Source organism: Silene latifolia, chromosome 7, assembly GCF_048544455.1.
Source record: "Silene latifolia isolate original U9 population chromosome 7, ASM4854445v1, whole genome shotgun sequence".
NCBI classification, from domain to species: Eukaryota; Viridiplantae; Streptophyta; class Magnoliopsida; order Caryophyllales; family Caryophyllaceae; genus Silene; species Silene latifolia.
The window spans coordinates 35001767-35020212 of record NC_133532.1 but is presented as its reverse complement, the minus strand read 5'-3'; the positions used below and the strand labels follow the sequence as shown (position 1 = coordinate 35020212).

The following is an 18446-nucleotide window of genomic DNA, read 5'->3' as shown; positions in this document are numbered from 1 at the left end:
AAACATTAGTTACTAATAATCATGAGATCAACCTTTCATAGATTCAATGAACGACCATGACTGCTAATGGCAATTCCATTTTCATCTATATGAATAACCTATGTGAATGTTGATATGATGTGTATCTCTTAATACTAATCCAACATCCCTTGATGTAATTGGATTCATCATTGTCCATTTTCATCCAGAATTGAAAACTCAAATGCTTCTTTATGAAAGAAGGTATTAGCTCGTCATTCTTTAATGAGTGATGAGTCATAAACATTCAAAGGATGATAGCTCCCACTAAATTCCATGTCTTCACATGAGAATTTCCTAACTACCACTCAATTCTACACATTTCGAATTTGACTTTTCAATCGAAATTTATCAAGAATTGAAATATAAATTGCATTGCCAAGTTATTAGGATAAAACCATATATGTTCCCATCATATCCTTTCAAAATACCTATTTTGAAGTGGTCTCATCTTAACCTTACGGAAAGAGATTTTAAATCTCCAACACACTCATGTCACAATGATGTGTAGCAATGTCATTATTCAAATATAAATAATATATAGAATACGTCCTTCGCAAATACCCTTTTGGAAGGAGGTTTAACCATTTCATAATGAGGTTAAGCAATGACATTTGCGTGGTTAAAATTTTGGCCATTGAAGATATCGGTATATCAATCTTTGCAACTCGATCATAACTAGTATGTTACTATGATTCATTTAGGCTCTTAAGTAAATCTCGGTTGAAACTATAGGTCAAAATTTATCATAAAATAGTCTAAACTTAGTCAAAACTCTTATTAAGACTTTACATTAGTCATTTCTTCCAAAACTTTCTTTTGGTGTCCTCACGTAGTTATCTCAAGAATACTTTCTTTTGATTACTTCACGTGGTCTCTTTAGTCATATAGAACTTGCATGAAACCATAGATCTCATCCATTGGCTATACTATGTAAAATAGACATACCTCTATTCAAATCATTTTTCTCTTGCGTAGATCTCATTTACACAAGTACACAAGTTTAAACTCCCCTCGTGTGTTGTGTCCTCATTTTTCTCCCACTCTATCTTTAGAATAAATACACTAGAGATTCAAAGATAGCATATGAGACACAAATAATGATTTTTTGAAGTATAAGGAGAACTACCTCATAGGTTGACTAATATTTTTAGATTTTTGTATGTGTACTTGGTGATTGACATACCTTTAAAAGAGTTCATAGACTCAAATTCACTTTATAAATGATCATACACAAGCCTTAAGCATGTGGACATATAATGAAACCCGTCATTATATTTGTCTATTAGATCACTTTAAGTGAATAATCTTATGTTTCTAAGATCAAGCATTTAAATACGAATTTTAGAACATAAGGATAAAATGATGAAACGGGTGACTTGGGTTGCAAACCAAGTCACCATTATCCAAAATACAAACCATTATCCAAAATACCTTTCCATGTCGAACACGGAAACTTAAGGTTCTAAAATCCAAAACATAATTTAAAGTAAGACAATGAAAAACAAAGCTCCATAAAAGCTATCCCTAGCTTCTTGATGGTTTCTTATGCTTGCTTTTCTTTTCCCTTGTCTTTGCTTGGTGGAGGCCCTATTTACAATAAAAAGGGAGATACATTATCACAACTTTGCATCATAATACCATAGTTGAATTAGAAACATAAAAGAAGGTTAGTCATTTACCTACTGGAGTGATCTTTCCAGCTTTGATATCACCAAGGTATTTGGAACAATTTCTTTTCCAATGTCCCATACCATTACAATAATGGCATTTGTCAAGAGGACCCTTCTTGATCTTTGAAGTGCTAGCTTCATTAGGCTTAGCTTTGGTGAATGTGGGATCTTGCTTCTTGCCCTTTCTCCCATTCTTCTTGAACTTCCCTTTACTCTTAGTGCTTATGTTAAGCACATCCTTGGGAGGGTTCACATTTAACCCCATGTCCCTCTCGGCTTGCACAAGTAACTTGTGCAACTCTTCAAGAGACACATCCTTGTCTTGCATGTTGAAATTCACCCGGAATTGCACATATGCCTTGACTTTGGACAAGGAGTGTAGAATCCTATATACGATGAGTTCTTTGGGCATTTCAACCTTTTGAATTTTCAAGGTCTCGACAAGCTCCATGAGTTTGAGCACATGAGGGCTAACCTTTTGGCCCTCTTTGAAGTCGAGATCAAAGAATTCCGCGGCCGCCTCATATTGGACGATCCGCGGAGTTTGTGAAAACATGGTCACAAGTTTGGAGTAAATCTCATTAGCATTGCCCATTTTAAAGGCTCTCCTTTGGAGGTCCGCCTCCATCGCAAATATCAAGACATTTTTCATTGCGGCGGACTCCTTTTGGTAAGCCTCATATGCTTCCCTAGTGGCCGCGGTGGACCTAGTGGAGGGTTCGGGTGGAGAGGCCTCGGTGAGGTAACGAAGTTTGTCGTCACCTTCGGCGGCTAATTTGAGTTGGGCATCCCAATCGGAGAAATTTGACCCATTCTTTTCAAGTTTACATCGATCCATAAAGGATCGGAGCCATGTTGAACTAGCGAGAGGTGTGGCATTAGGAGTTGGTGTTGGTGTTGCCGTTTGTTATGAAAAAGAAGTGGTCTACAAAACAAAATATAAGGAGTAAAACAAATGTCGTTTTAATAATACTCGTAAAAATGTATGATTTAAACAAGTTTTATGCATTTTTCTAGTGACCTCTACCCAACTAGATAAATGATTCCAAGACCCAAATTCATATCGACTTAGGCACGGTGGGGCCGATTCATCCTTTATCAATACAACTTGGTGGATTAACGTTTAATCGATTCTACTTTTAGAACTCTTGGTCGATAATATTACATTAACAATTATCTTTAGCCCAAAACACATCCGATAAGGGCACGGTGGGGCCGATACATCCCTTATCAAAAACTTTTGTTGAGTTCAATCCAAATTTCGAATAAATGTGTCCATGATCCAAACCCACATTAACTTGGGCACGGTGTGGCCGATACATCCCTTATCAACATGAATTCGGTGGATTAACATTCATCACCCACTTCCCCTACGTAACAAGGTTTGTACCCCGGTGGGGCCGAGCGCACTCCCTCGCGAAATAGGTTTTCATGGTTTCTACTATTTGGTAAGGCTATGTCTCAATTAATTGTTTTAGCGAGAGGTCATGTCAATTTATTATCTATCACGTTTTAAGTGAACTAAAGCGGTGAACTACGATAATTTTAATTGACACGGTCGATAAACTCGATAAAATAAGGATGCATGTTTTAGTTATGGCGATTTAGCGATGCATGTGACATAAAATAAAATGCAAGCATAAAGATAAATAAATCCTAGTATGGCCTTTCCTAAAATAGAAAAACTATTTAACTATTACATATTCGGAAACCAACTCCATTGGTCCCTTGATCTTCGGTTGTGGCACGTATCTCGAGGTAACACCGTCTTTATGTATCGCCATTCTTGAAGAAATCCGTCTTTGGGAACTCCGAGATAAATAAAATTACATAATAAATTACTTAATTTCCTATTATACATTTGTAACTAAAATAAATCTATTAAATTACAAAACGGTGATACGAGATCACTATAAATTACAACCGAATCGATATTCCCATACATTTCGGGAAATACCAATTAAAATCTAAGGCCATACTAAGTAAAATTACATAATTCAAAATTACATAAATTAAATTATGACAATCATAAAGGAAAAATGCAGCATTATAATATGTATGAACATGCTCAATTTTATGCTAAATCGCCTTTAATTAGCCAATATCATATATTACTCGGTTTTTACGGATTTGCGTGATTTCAACATTTTATAATCACAAAAAGACATAAACTCATATTTATGCATAAGTTAATTACCCTAACCTCTTAGGACTCAAAATTTAGTCTTCACTAATAATTTGACCATAATTAACCCATATTTTATAAAATTGTTCATATATGGACCAAAAATTACAAAAATAAGCTATTAAACTTCAAATAAATCACAAAATTTCAAATTAATTCAAAATTTGAAATTTAAACTCATGAACATTATGGAAAATTACCATGACACTCATAATGTTCAAAATCTTAGGTTAAAAATTTCGAAATTTTCCGGAAAAACAATGTTGCGGTTTATTGATTTTAACTAAAATAATCATAAAACATGAGAAAAATTATATCCATTAACTTTTCAATTTTATATCTGAAAATGATAATAAAATGCAACATTTGATGTTTTTCTTAAGTAATAGATTATGTTTTATTAATTTTTCACTAATAATGTCACTATTTATGCTATTTTTCTTCAAAAATCCATAAATAATGCAAAAAGACTTCTTTATAGCCAATTATTTTACACACATCTTGTAAAATTTCATGTGACGACATATTAATTTTCTATGACCAGAATCGAAATTTAACTCATATTAACCTATTTTTCACCTAAATCCGAATTTAATAATGAAAAATCCATTTTTCGAGCATAACAAGTCCAAAAATTATGAAAATTTACAGGTTATCTCAAAATAATATATGAGACAACATATCCAAAAATCAATGAAAAATTCGAAGTATAGCTAATTTTAGACCGAAAATGACATTTTTACTCACAAAATCATATTTAAATGCCATTAATGTATAATATGAACAATAGAAATCCGTAAAATTAACCAAAATATCCTAAAACATTTTAGGACCAGAAATATTAACATGCATGGATTAATTTCGTGATATCTCATAATAACACAAATTTTACAAGTTTTATTTGTTATTCTTATAACTCGGAAAAACTTTTAACCGATTTGCATGCAAACAACCGTGGCTCTTGATACCGATTGAAGGAAATGTAGATCTATATACACTAACATAATCATATATGTCTTAATTAATTTGTCATAAAATTAAATATGGATTTTATGCATGCAAACAATATGATAAAATGGAGGAGAAATCATGTTCTTACATTGGTGATTTCGGTTTAATGGGCACAAGAGAGATCACCTTTCTCTCTTGTTCTTGAGCTTTCCCTTATGGAAGAACCAAGATCCAAGTATAGGATCTCTCCCTAAGCTTAATACCCAAGGCTTTCTCTTAATTCAAATTAATATTATAAGTACTAGTATAATATTAATCTAGTAGAAAATTGACCCAAAATTATTATGAACACTTAATAATTTCGGTATTATGGAGAAGAATAAGAGATATTTTTATCTCTCTAGAAATCTTAATTTTTGGATAATGGTTGAATGAATAATTCACTAACTAAAACTTAGTAGTGTATATGAGAAAAATATAAGACAAAACCCTTGCCATTCTTTTTTGGAAAACTGGGTGGGAGGAGGTGTTTATGGGAGCCAATGCATGCCCACATTTGTCTTCACAAGGTTTAATAGGGTTGCATGGCTACACTTGCTTTTTAATCATTATGTTTACCACTTATAATATAAACACAATATTAAGCCTAATACTCCTCCATTTTCGGCACTTTAGTTAATATGGATTCCATATTATTTTTGTCAATTGTCAATATGTCACATGTCACATGTCACATAAATTTGTTATGTATTTTAACATATTAAAATCAACGTATTTATAAAAATACGTCACATACAAAAATCGACTTAGTAATTTCATAATTACTTGTGCCAAAATATTTTACCAATTCATAAATCGTATTTATAATAATTCATTCAAATTTAATTGTTTCTGTAAACAATAATTTCATCCGAGTAATGATACGATTCAATTACTCAGACCGTATCTCATTTAATCACATTTCAATTTGATACGTAAATTTTACTTCCAAAATCGTCCGTCAATTTTCAAGTAAGGCCTAAGACACTCCGAATCTCTGCAACATTCTTCGGCGATTCCCACTTGGTGACGGCCTCAATCTTACTAGGATCCACAGATACCCCCTTCTTAGATATCGCATGACCCAGAAAAGCCACTTCCTCTAACCAGAACTCGCACTTAGACAGCTTGGCATAAAGCTGATTTTCTCTCAAGGTCTACAAGACTATCCTCAAGTGCTCCTCATGCTCTTCCTTAGTCTTAGAATAGACTAAGATGTCGTCGATGAAAACAACCACAAACTTATCCAAGAACGGTGTAAAGATCCGATTCATCAAATCCATAAAAGCTGCTGGAAACTGCATGGATATGTTTGTAATAGGTTCATTTGGGTAAAAACCTGTAATTTTTAAAACCGAAAACGAAACCTGAACCTGTTATAAAAATATCCAAATGGGAAGGTGTCAAACATGCAAGGTCCAAAATAAATCTCATACATAAAACATCGCTAGAGTCGCGAAACAAAGTTATACAACCCAAATATGAAAAAGGGAGACATATGTCCCTAAAACGTATATGACATAAAAGTGTTTAAGGGTCACAATAATATAAAACCAATCTAGGTCCCAAGGTTACTTTGCTCGCTAGCTCGTCCATGTACCCCATATATGCATCACCTACCTGTCCATCGCATTTTATACAAATACGAAAGCCACAGTCAGTGGGGAGTAACTCCGTGTCCTCCCAGCCACGAAATGTCATAATTAATATAACATGTAAACATAAGAATATGAATATGGGTAACACATAGCCTTAGCATATAGATCCTAGACAATCGTGCTTATCATGTGAACAAGAATATAAACAACACATAGTCCTAGCATGTGAATACTAGACTGACTCATACTACACTATCATGTGAATCACATAACATCCAGGAATCCAAACTCTATCAACCATAGCCGGCTTGCATCTCACCTTCTATGATTCATAGAATCATCAAACAAGAAAGGACAATATATCTAGAGACAGGAATAAGTTCATGGGACGGTCAATAGTCACTCTGTAACTCGAGTCTATACCATGAGGTAAGTGATACGGACAAGAGTTGGTCGTCACACATCCAATCAAACACAATTTATAGCTTCACAAACAACTCTACAATTAGTAAAGAGGCAAGTAAAGGTCGGATCCCAAGGGACGGGAATTGAGATGAGATTTCTATCGTAACTAGTGGTGTCTTAGGGGTGTCACAATTTGGGTTGATGTAGAAGGTCACTAAACTAAGTAGTAATGAAAGTAAATAAGCAAGATGAATTGAAAGGGTTGTAAACAATTGATAAAAAGCACTAGGGTGTCATGGGGTCATACGGGAATCATGGGAATTGATCATACAAACATGTTCTCAAATTATAAGCAAGCAATTATTGTTGTGATGGATTGAGTTGGGTTATATCTTACAATCCTAGGAAAGTTTGGGTCCCGGAGCCGAATCGATTAGATTGTACAACACCTACAAGTCGACTTAGTCTTCCCTACTCAACAACATGCATGGTCTAATGAGACTCGAGTTGGTTTATGTCTTACAAGTCTCATTGAAAAGATAGGTGATGGGTTAAAAATGCAAGGATTCATTGGCTCGCATTTCATCAAACATAACATGTGCATGAGTCGAGATCAAAGCAAGCAAGCAAATAAACCATGAAAGCATATTAATTTAAGCATGAATCATTCCCCATGTTGGTTTCCCCTAATTACCCATTAACCCTAGCTAGGTGACTACTCACTCATTATCATGTTGATCATGCTAGCAAGGTTTTAATCATACCAACAAAGTAAAACATGATGAATAAATGAAAGTAATTAACAATAATTAAAAAGGTATTAAGAGAATTATACCTACTAATGATCCAGTAATAAAGCAAAGATAAAAGAAGTACTTGATGCTTGATTGAGAGGTTGTCAATCTCCCAATAATAACCCAAATAATCTTCAATTACCCAAAATAAAGGATGAACAAATGAGAGATTAAGGAAATAAAACTTGTATTAGAACTTGATTAATTGTTGATTACAAAACTAAAGAGAGATTTGATTGATATTTACTACACTAAAGATTGCTAAGAAGAACATGCTCTCCTAATTAGACTAATGGGGTATTTATAGTGGAAATTAGGTGGATGCATTAGGGTTAACTAAGGGCTAAACTAGTAATTACACTTTTTAGATTTGAGCAGGGAAACGCCGGTATTTTTCGAAGGAAGGGCATCTTTCACGGAGGCTTGAAGAAGACGAAATTGTGCTGGACTGGAATCCGTGCGTCTTAGGCTCGGGACGGGCGGATTCTGGGTCTGGAGGACGGGCGTCTTTGGGAGAAGACGGCCGTCTTCTGGTGGTTGCTGCCCGGGCGTCTTTGAAGGAAGACGGCCGGATTATGGAGTGGAGGACGGGCGGATTCAGGGCAATCCGCTCGGATTGTAGCTCAGCAATGTTTCTTCTTCTTTTCTTCCCTTTTCTTCATAAAATCCTTGGGGATTTCCTCGGGGATGCAAGGATCTTTCCTCAACATTGCCCATCTACTATAATATGTACAAAGGCCTTCTAATCTTGTCTCTCCTTGATGCTTGGTCATTGAATTCAATCAATTTAGTCTCATTTTGCCATGAAAATGCAAGATTCTTACTCCTTTCCTACCAAGGGATCAAAATCTCAAAGAATATGCAAAACAAAGAACTAAAGACAATAAATGACCCAAATATGCACTAAAAAGCATGGGAACAAGGCTAATTCGGGGGCTAAATATGCGCTAATTATGGTCACATCAAATATCCCCAAACCGAACCTTTGCTCGTCCCGAGTAAAGAGGTGACAAAGACTTGGACCATTATTTAAACTAACCTAATAACATAGCCGATATGAGACAATTAGCGGGTCTCACTCCGCCCCTTCAACTCACAAAAAGACAACCATGAGGTAGGATGCCTTCTTGCAAGGCAAGGTGGGTCTTGCCAAAATGGCGACACATCCAAACATTAAGCACACAAAATCAAATAATGGATGCATCTACACAAGGAATAGCCACTTCCTCATCAAGTGGCGGAGGCACTAAAGAGGAACAAATTTTAGAGCATGTAATCCTTCACAAATACTAGTTCAACAAATTACTAAGGCTAAGAGGATGGCACTAAATCACCTCCAAATGGTGTTAAACTAGACTACTTTCGTCCTCAATTTCCAAATTCTTTCGTCAAGAGCGATCGGATGGTGGTGGAATGATGATCCCTATGATGCTAGTAGCATATGACATGACAAGTCTCGAATTCTCTACAAAATTAAAGGTCATGGATCGTCCCAAGCTCGACAAAGTGGCTTGACAAAAAGGTTTTGTTTTTGGGAATGAAATGCTCAAATCGTTATAAACAAAGGGTGGATATGACTAGTATTCAAAAATTGGCCTTATTTAACTTTCACATTTCAAAAATTTAAGATGGGGTTTGTCCCTTCCGGGCTAATGTCCTTTTTTTTCGCCAATCGCTTATTAGGCAACCCGTTAACCTCTAGACAATAGCTTTTCGGGGTGATAGTCACTCTGTCTCTGGGCGGTCGAATTCACAACCGTGTGGGGGCCCAATTCAATTGATCCCTCTCCAAAGCACATGGAAGTGGTACGCCTCCATCAAAACGACTAAAATTTCTCAACATTTCATAACATTTGAGGTTTCCTTAGCAATAAATTACTTCCACATAACAAAATCTTCGAAATGAGCACTTCAAACTTATTGATAGAAAGTATTTTTGGGCTGCCTTACCACAAGGTCAATCAAGAACTCCTAGACAAGTTAACCAAGTCCACATCGCATCACGGGGTTGGATAGGTGACTCACATGCAAACCCTTGACTAGGCCTTGGGTCATGGGTCAAAAGACACTAGTATGACACAATCTAGGGTGTTTTACAACCATTCTAGTAGGCAAAGTCTTAAGTTGAAAAAGTATTTGTAATGGCTTAGTTGCTCTTGTCAAAGTTCCCAATTAGGCATTTTTCAAAACTTTTTATCTAAATACAACTACATGCCATGATGCAACTATTATATACATTCTAATTCAAGTGATTCTACCAACTAATATGACATATAAACTAAATACAAGTCCTAAGTTCACATTGTTATACCGCATCAATCAAAATAAAGCCACATAGTCATTAACATAAAGAGGAAAAAGGAGATTGGAAAGATCATACCATGCGGTCTTCAATATCCTCATGTCTCGGATGTGGCGTAGTCGATCAATGTGAACAAGGATAGAACAATACATGACTACACTACAAAAGAAATAAACTTGTTTTTGGTTTTTCAATTTTTCAAATTTTTATGGTTTTTTCGAAATTTTTGAATAAGAAGTTAAGTTAGAATTCCCCATCCCCACACTAATATGGGCATTGTCCTCAATGGCCAAAATGATGGGAAATTATGCAAACATGATGCATGATTTCTACACTAAATGCAAGCTACACTAATCTACACTACATGATGCATGGTTTTTGTTTATGACGGAGAGGATAATTTGAATTAGCTCCCGTTGTGTATGCATTGACTTCCCCAAACCGAGTTAGACATTATTGCTAATGTCCTAAGGATGGGTGTAGTTCATGCACACACTATGTAATGCATGAAATTAATTTGTCATTTTGGATTTTGAAAAATGGGAACAATAAAATGAGAACACCTCAATGGGGCCGAGGTGTTAGTCCTCTATGGTTTTAGGACTACTCCAACAATGATCAAGAAAAATAATTAAAACAAAGAAAGAAGTAGAACAAACCTCAAGAAGGTAGGAGCCTCCAAAGCTTGCTAATCTTCCATCATATCATCACTATCATCATCTTCCTCATTAGAAGTGGACTCATCGCCACTTCCCTCTTCACTTTCTTCTTCACCTTGCTCATCATCCTCTTCTCCTTCTTCACTAGCTTCTTCTTCAATGTTATCATCAACATCTTCATCACCAACAACCTCATTGTCACCCGGAAGCTCACCCCTAGATGCACTCGGAGAGAAGACTTCCCTATCCGCCCAACTAGGTAAAGCACATGAAGGATCAAGTAGTCCTTGCCTAGCTAAGTGTAGGAGGGGTGGATATTGAGCTAAGTAAGCATCTTTCCGGTCCTCAAAAGCTTGCTTGTGCATCTCTTGCATAAGAAGAGTCAAATAATCATTTCTTGCTTCAACACCTTCGGGCTTGAACTCTTGGTACGCGAAAGGATAGGGTGGTGTGACAATGGAAGAGGAGGGCATTTCAATTTCACCCTTTTGTTGTTGGATGATATACTCGGCCTCTTTTGATAGGGGAAGGAGATAATTGGTTCGGTGGACACTTAAACGACAAATCTTCGAAGGCAAAGTAAAAGATCTAGCCTCACTAGTGAGCCATCCATACTTGGTGTCAAGAGGGTTATGAGAGACCCACTTGTACTTGTGCATCATAGTATCAATATCAATGATATGAACACCCTTCTTTGCCTCATACTTGTTATCCTTGTTGAAGTTCCGATCAAAGTATTTAGCTAGAATAGTGACTAGACCGCCATTCACAATAACGGTAGTGCCTTGCTTCCCACAATCAATGTTTAGCCATCTATCCACCAAAAGCCTTAGAGAGTTGAAAGGCTTGGTGTGTTCCCTTCCAATGTTCAAAGCCGACTCAAGAAGAACAAAATCAAGTTTGGTGAAATGGTTGGTGTCTTTTCTTGCAATGATAGTGTTTCCTATGACCTTGTGCCATACTCTAATGCCCGGATGAAGGACTAATAAAGCACGACTAGCATGAAAGCTCTCAAATTTCCTTCCGGAAATCGCCTCCCAAAGAGGAGCGGGGTCATACTTGCCAACATTCTTAAAATAACTCGGTGAATCATCAAGACCCAAAGCTTCACCCATTTCCTTAAAGGAGATGCGCCTACTAACATTAGCTAGGCGGAACTCGATGTTTTCCATGGTCTCAACCTTGTTAACATTCAAAGAACTCAAAAATTCTAAGGTAAGGGAGGGGTATGTCATTTCTTTTGACTCAAACAATTTTTCCAACCCCATGGCTTTAAAGAAGGCTCTAGTTTGCTCAAGGACACCCAAATTATCTAAGGCATCTTCACAAATAAACTTGGTGGATAAAAATGCTTTTCTAGCATACTTGGCAAAAGTGTCCCTATGGGATTTGGAAATGAAAATTACATCCGGATAGTTCGAAAGTTGATCAATTTCCGGAGTAGTAGATGTTGTTGTTCCCATGGGAGGTTGTTGTTGTTTCACTTCCAAGTTTGGGCTAGCTACCACCATAGCCAATGCTTTCTTTGCTTGAAGACTCTTTTGCCTTGATGAGAGAGTCTTTGCCTTTGGTGCCTTTGCTTTTGTTACTTTTGTTGCTCCCTTTGTCCTTGCCATTGATGATTAAACCAAGAAAAGAGTGAAAAATCTTCAATTTGTAGTGTACCCAAATCGATTCAAAGATGAAAGGCTTTGCCTTTATGAATTCAAAAATCGACTCAAAGGTTGAAAATTTTGTGCTTGGTTTTGATTTTTATTGAAAGAGGAGTGATTGATTTGTTGTTAAAAGGATGTTTTGATTTGATTTTGGTGAATGTTGTTGAGGAATCTTGTTTTTGTGATGGAGAGGATGAGGGTTTTGGGGTTTATGAGTAGTGTTATGAATGAAGGAATGAAGAAATGAATGTGTGAGGGGGTTTATAAAACCCAAAAAATTTGAAATGCAGGGGCAAGACGGGCGGTTTTTGCTCGGGACGCCCGGATTTGGCCTGTTCTGGGTTGGGAAAAACTCGCCTAAAGATGGGCGTCTTTCAGTGAAGACGCTCGGAATTGCTAACACGGGACGGGCGTCTTTTACAGAAGACGGGCGGATTCCTTTACAGGGATTTTTCTTGTTTTCCTCAGCCAAAAAGACGGGCGTCTTTCAGTGAAGACGGGCGACTTTCTGAAGACGGGCGGATTCCTTTGCAGGACGCCCGGATTTGCTTACAGTAAAAAATTTCAAAAATTCAGCTCAGTGCAGGACGGGCGTCTTCTACCCAATATGCCCGGATTTTCTGAAGACGGACGGATTCTCCTGAATCCGCTCGGATTCTGCCCCTTTTACCCGGATTCAGTTCCATCCGTGTACTATGCATATCCCTTGTCATTCTTCCATTCTTCTTCATATCTCGTGTTCTTCATTGTGGGGGCACTACTAAGGCATGGATAGCCTAGGCAATTACTATCCCCACACTAAGCTAAAGCACTACACATCAATTGAAATCATTAGTCCCTCCCTCACTTCTCTCAATCATGACAATTATCTTGATCAAAGTATAAAAATCCAAAAATAACAAGAATGCAATACAAGAATTGAAATGCGAGTTAGGGAGTTAGAAATATTTACAAATGGTGGTTTAGGGAGGACTCCACCAAACTCTCATTCTTGATGAGATGTCAAGGGGGCATGTCCAAGGTGTTGTTGATGTTGCTCAACACCTTGAAGAAATAATCAAAAGCTTGTTCATTATCGTGATAAAGATCTTCAATAGACCATGGCCCTTGTTGTCGGTCTTGATCAATAGCATTGCCAATGTAGGGATTAAAAATCCCTTCAAACTCGTCGTCCCAAAGACCACATACTTCATCCACTTGATCACTAAAGAACTCTTGAGTTGATAGAGACCACTCTCCCAATTTCTTGTCTTGGCCAATGAGGCCATCCTCTTCTTCTTTCCTTGACTTTGATGAGCTTTGCAAGCTCTCCTTGTTACAATTCACTTGCTTTTTGAATGGAGCATCTTCAATTTTCTTCTTCCATTGGAGTTCCGACTTCTTCCTATCATCCTTCCGGCTATAATGATCAATCATGAAACACGGCTCATGCAAACGTGGAGCTCTCATAGTCTTGTCAAGATTAAAGGTTATACTCTCATCTCCCACTTCTAGAGTGAGCTCTCCATGTTTCACATCAATCACCGCACCCGCGGTGTGTAAGAAAGGTCTTCCTAACATGATTGGAATGTTGGAGTCTTCTTCCATGTCAACAATGACAAAGTCCACCGGGATGAAAAATTTCCCAATTAAATGCGGAACATCTTCCCATATCCCTAATGGTGTCTTCGTCGATCTATCGGCCATTTGGAGTGTGATATTGGTGCATTTAAGCTCTCCCATCCCCATCCTTTTACTCACCGAGTACGGCATAACACTCACACTAGCCCCTAGATCACATAAGGCTTTGTTGATCGTGGTGTCGCCAATGGTACACGGTATTGAGAAGCTTCCCGGATCCTTGAGTTTTGGAGGTGAACTCCCTTGAAGTATTTCACTACTCACCTTAGTGAAGGCGATAGTCTCAAGTTTCCGAATCGACTTCTTCTTTGTGAGGATGTCTTTCATGTATTTCGTATAGGCCGGCACGTGATTGATTAATTCCGTGAAAGGAATCGAGACTTCCAAATTCTTCACAATTTCCATAAACTTTCCAAGTTGGTCATCAAATTTGGGCTTGGCTTGACGACTTGGAAAAGGAAGTCTAATCACAATGGGCTCCTTCTCCTTGACCTTGTCTTCATTTTTCTTTGAAATTTATTCTTTTGATGATTCTCCAACCTTGGAGTTTTGCACAATTTCTTCCTTATCACTAGCTTCCACAACTTCATCCTCAACTTGCTTCCTCGGTGCTTCATACCTTGTACCACTTCTCAAGTGAATGGCACTAACCGTTTCATGTCTTGGGGGATTACTTTGAGGTGGTAATTGCCCCTTTTGTCTTTGTGAGCTTGAAGATGCTAGTTGAGTCAATTGGGTTTCCAACATTTTGGTGTGAGCTAGGATGTTGTTGATGGTGGTTTCCTTTGCTTGACTATCTTTTTGCATTTGAGTGAAAAATTCTTGTTGATTCTTTTGCATTTGGAGGACCGCTTTTTGAACATCAAAGCCTTGGTCATTTTGTTGATTGTATTGAGATTGATTTTGGTAACCTTGGTTTTGATTGTAAAACGGTCTTTGATTTTGGTTTCTCATGGGTGGTGGGGTGTATGTTGTTTGAGGATTTTGAACATTTTGGCTTTTGTATGAGAGATTTGGATGGAATTTGGTGTTTTCATTGTAATAGTTGGAATAAGGGGTACCACTCTTGTATGCTTGGAAAGCATTCACTTGTTCATTTGTTCCCCTACATTCACCTTGGTCATGTTCCAAAGTTCCACAATTCTCACATATCCCACTTGGGATTGATGAAGATGCCGTCATGGCATTAACATGATGCTTTGGTGATTTTGAGACTTCTTCAAGTCTAGCCATTGCTTTCTCAAACTTCAAGTTGATAGTATTGATATGGGAGCTAAGTTGAGCACCTAATTGAGTAACGGCGTCCACTTCGTACTTTCCTCCTCTAGTAGCCTTGCGAGGCCTACTATATTGTGAGTTATGGATTGTCATCTCTTCAATTTTGCTCCAAGTTGGGTTGTCATCAACCTCGGTGAACATCCCATTCAATCCCATATTAAGGATATTTCTTGAATCTTCATAAATACCATTCCAAAATTGTTGTACCAAGAACCATTCGCTAAGTCCATGGTGAGGACATGAGCGACAAATTCCCTTGAATCGCTCCCAAGCTTCATACAAAGATTCTTCATCCCTTTGCTTAAAACCCGTAATTTGAGCTCTTAGCATGTTAGTCTTTTCCGGTGGATAGAACTTTTTGTAGAAAGCTAGAGCCAACTTCTTCCAAGAATCAATTCCGAGAGTAGCCTTATCAAGGCCTTTCAACCATTGTTTGGCGGTGCCAATTAGAGAAAAAGGAAATAAGACCCATCGAATTTGGTCTTGAGTTACACCGGTTTGTGAAATCGCATCACAATAGTTGCAAAAAGCCTCCATATGAGAATGAGGGTCTTCACTAGGCATCCCCCCAAATTGGCTCCTTTCAACTAATTGGATAAATGCGGATTTGGCAATGAAATTTCCGGTTAGATGTTGTGGTGTGGGAGTACCGTTGGGTAGGTTCTCCTCGGTGGGTACGGAATGTGATGAAAACTTAGGCATTGTGGGTTGATTTTGTGGTTGATTTTGTGTTGGGTTCTCCTCACCTTCTCTTTCAAAAGGGTTGATGAACTCAATAGTTGGTTGAATATCTACAACCTCACTAATACCTCTCAAATTTCTCCTAGCAAGTCTTCTATTGATTGTAAAAAGGTCTTTCAATTTCACGATCAAAAGGTAACAAATCACCTTGTGACCTTCTAGACATGCAAAATATCAAACAACTCGAAAACAATTAGAACAAACCTTGAGGAGTTTTACTTCCCCAAGGCAAAGAAAGACACAACTAATAACAATATAAGGAAATCTAAATCAAGTTAACACCGTCCCGACAACGCGCCATTTTGATACGGACAAGAGTTGGTCGTCACACATCCAATCAAACACAATTTATAGCTTCACAAACAACTCTACAATTAGTAAAGAGGCAAGTAAAGGTCGGATCCCAAGGGACGGGAATTGAGATGAGATTTCTATCGTAACTAGTGGTGTCTTAGGGGTGTCACAATTTGGGTTGATGTAGAAGGTCACTAAACTAAGTAGTAATGAAAGTAAATAAGCAAGATGAATTGAAAGGGTTGTAAACAATTGATAAAAAGCACTAGGGTGTCATGGGGTCATAGGGGAATCATGGGAATTGATCATACAAACATGTTCTCAAATTATAAGCAAGCAATTATTGTTGTGATGGATTGAGTTGCGTTATATCTTACAATCCTAGGAAAGTTTGGGTCTCGGAGCCGAATCGATTAGATTTGACAACACCTACAAGTCGACTTAGTCTTCCCTACTCAACAACATGCATGGTCAAATGAGACTCGAGTTGGTTTATGTCTTACAAGTCTCATTGAAAAGATAGGTGATGGGTAAAAAATGCAAGGATTCATAGGCTCGCATTTCATCAAACATAACATGTGCATGAGTCGAGATCAAAACAAGCAAGCAAATAAACCATGAAAGCATATTAATTTAAGCATGAATCATTCCCTATGTTGGTTTCCCCTAATTACCCAGTAACCCTAGCTAGGTGACTACTCACTCATTATCATGTTGATCATGCTAGCAAGGTTGTCAATCATACCAACAAAGTAAAACATGATGAATAAATGAAAGTAATTAACAATAATTAAAAAGGGATTAAGAGAATTATACCTACTAATGATCCAATAATAAAGCAAAGATAAAAGAAGTACTTGATGCTTGATTGAGAGGTTGTCAATCTCTCAATAATAACCCAAATAATCGTCAATTACCCAAAATAAAGGATGAACAAATGAGAGATTAAGGAAATAAAACTTGTATTAGAACTTGATTAATTGTTGATTAGAAAACTAAAGAGAGATTTGATTGATATTTACTACACTAAAGATTGCTAAGAAGAACATGCTCTTCTAATTAGACTAATGGGGTATTTATAGTGGAAATTAGGTGGATGCATTAGGGTTAACTAAGGGCTAAACTAGTAATTACACTTTTTAGATTTGAGCAGGGAAACGCCGGTATTTTTCGAAGGAAGGGCATCTTTCACGGAGGCTTGAAGAAGACGAAATTGTGCTGGACTGGAATCAGTGCGTCTTAGGCTCGGGACGGGCGGATTCTGGGTCTGGAGGACGGGCGTCTTTGGGAGAAGACGACCGTCTTCTGGTGGTTGCTGCCCGGGCGTCTTTGAAGGAAGACGGCCGGATTGTGGAGTGGAGGACGGGCGGATTCAGGGCAATCCGCTCGGATTGTAGCTCAGCAATGTTTCTTCTTCTTTTCTTCCCTTTTCTTCATAAAATCCTTGAGGATTTCCTCGGGGATGCAAGGATCTTTCCTCAACATTGCCCATCTACTATAATATGTACAAAGGCCTTCTAATCTTTGCTCTCCTTGATGCTTGGTCATTGAATTCAATCAATTTAGTCTCGTTTTGCCATGAAAATGCAAGATTCTTACTCCAATCCTACCAAGGGATCAAAATCTTAAAGAATATGCAAAACAAAGAACTAAAGACAATACATGACCCAAATATGCACTAAAAAGCATGGGAACAAGGCTAATTCGGGGGCTAAATATGCGCTAATTGTGGTCCCATCAAATATCCCCAAACCGAACCTTTGCTCGTCCCGAGTAAAGAGGTGACAAAGACTAGGACCATTATTTAAACTAACCTAATAACATAGCCGATATGAGACAATTAGCGGGTCTCACTCTGCCCCTTCAACTCACAACAAGACAACAATGAGGAAGGATGCCTTCTTGCAAGGCAAGGTGGGTCTTGCCAAAATGGCGACACATCCAAACATTAAGCACACAAAATCAAATAATGAATGCATCTACAAAAGGAATAGCCACTTCCTCATCAAGTGGCGGAGGCACTAAAGAGGAACAAATTTAAGAGCATGTAATCCTTCACAAATACTAGTTCAACAAATTACTAAGGCTAAGAGGATGGCACTAAATCACCTCCAAATGGTGTTAAACTAGACTACTTTCGTCCTCAATTTCCAAATGCTTTCGTCAAGAGCGATCGGATGGTGGTGGAATGATGATCCCTATGATGCTAGTAGCATATGACATGACAAGTCTCG

At 37.6% G+C, this 18446-nt stretch overlaps 1 non-coding gene across 1 annotated transcript; it reads left to right on the top strand.

The window, feature by feature from the left end:
- Positions 1-15400: 15400 nt before the first annotated feature.
- On the top strand, positions 15401-15507 carry LOC141593462 (small nucleolar RNA R71). Its single transcript, XR_012521543.1, has one exon. It is a non-coding gene; the product is annotated as a small nucleolar RNA R71 (small nucleolar RNA).
- Positions 15508-18446: the final 2939 nt, after the last annotated feature.